We start from the raw sequence: 1,940 nt of genomic DNA, 5'->3' as shown, positions 1-1,940 counted from the left end.
CTCCACCTCCTTTTGCAGCTTTCTACGGGCTTCCTGAACTTGAGCCCGTGCCTGCGCTGACATCGCCCGGCGCTTGCGAATGCGTTCTTCGAGCGTTGAACGGTTCCATTTGACGCGGACCCATTCTTTCTTTGGCGGCTTGGAAGAGTCGCCATTCATTGGTGGTTGAGGCTGTTTGCCTCTTCTGTTCTTCAACTCCGCGTGGTAGCGGAATCCGTCCGTAGACTCCATCGCCTTAGCGAATTGCCGCGCGAGGCGTTGACGACGCCTCTGGCGGGCTCTCTTTGAGAGAGTCACAACGCCCTGAACAGTGGAGGCGTTGGCGGGAGCTGGGCTGACCTGGTTGGAGGTCGGTGGAATTTCATTTGACGCAACTTCGGCGTCAGTTGGGTTGAGAGCTTCGTGGGCTTCCCGAGCAGCTTCAAACCAACGAGCTTTTCTCCCGGAGGAGAACTTCTTGGACTTGCGGGGGGAGATAGAGCCGGACGAGGACACATACTCCTCGAACTTGGCTTGGTCGAACTCGTACTCGACCTCCTCCACGACCGGGATTGCAATCCGCGGCTGCGACGCATCGATCTCGTTGGCGAGATCGTCGGCTCCCACTGTGGTCGCCAGATTGTTCGCGTGGAAAACTGTTTTCTTTTTCATTGATATGATTGTCATCTTGGGTTACAAAGATCCGGTCTTTTATAGATCCGGTTACAACTAAATCAAAGAAAAAAAATAAAAATTACAACTTTCCTCTTGTGAACAAATCGCAAGCTCCTGTTTTGCGGTTGCTTGCTTGTGTGGGTTCTTTGCCAACGCCGGGGTTAATCCGTGGACCACCGCGCGATCTAGATCCGGTCGGATCTACACGAGTATGCGGGTATTATTCCACGAAGGGAATAATAGCCGGGAGGGATTAATCCACCAAGGGAATAATCGCTCAGATCTCGAGATCTAAGACCAAGCTTAGATCTGGAGTGTAGTCTCGTGTAGATCTCAGATCTGTTCTTTCTTCCTCTCGAGATCCTGCCTTTTCTGACGTGGATGGTCGCCGAGGATCAGATCTGAATGGTGCAAGTCTTCTGGTCTTCAAGCTCCGAGTTCACTCTTCAATCCGGCAGAGTTTCGGCTCTTGAAAGTTCGACCTCTGAAAATGAACATCTCTAGGCCTATTTATAGGCTCTCAGGACAGTGGCTGCAAAAAGGGAATTGTCGGCCCCCTCTGGCCACTGTCGGCCACCTCGGGCCACTGTCGGCCACCTCGGGGTGGCCGACACTGTGCCTAGCCACCTTGGGGTGGCTCGGCTCATGGCCGAGCCACCCCAAGGTGGCTCGGCCACCGAGCCACCCCGAGGTGGCTCGGCAGAGCTGGCCACAGTCGGCGTCCGAGGTGGCCGCAGTCGGGCCAGAGCGTGGCCGACAGTCCTTTTTGCAGCCGACTGTCGTGACGAGCTATACATAGGCCTAGAGATTTCATTGTTCGAAAGTAGAACTTTCAAGAGCCGATAACTCTGCCGGATTGAAAGAGTAACCGGACTGCAGAGACAGAAGACGTTGCAGCATCAGCAAGATCTCGATCCTCGCGACGCAATTAATAAAAATAAATGTAATGGATTTTAAGCTAAACTTGGATGAATATATGTAACTAGGATATTGTAATTGTTATCATGAATTGTAGTTATAGTAATGAAGAAAATATTTCAAAATTTTTAAGTTTATTCAAATATTTTTTAATCAAAAAGCTAAGATAATTATTTGATTTACTGCAAACTTGTAAATTCTTTTTCTTCTAAGAATTTTAAATTGATCACCACCACCAACACCTAACAGGAACTTAATTAAAGTATGAAAGTAAATCTTGATAAAATTTGGCCTCTTATTCAACATGGCAACAATCTTAACAAGTAATAATTAGTAAGCCAAGTTTTTTTTGAAAACAATGAATATTG

This window comes from Asparagus officinalis, chromosome 7 (assembly GCF_001876935.1).
Source record: "Asparagus officinalis chromosome 7, Aspof.V1, whole genome shotgun sequence".
Lineage (NCBI taxonomy): Eukaryota > Viridiplantae > Streptophyta > Magnoliopsida > Asparagales > Asparagaceae > Asparagus > Asparagus officinalis.
Note: the sequence above shows the minus strand (reverse complement) of the source record.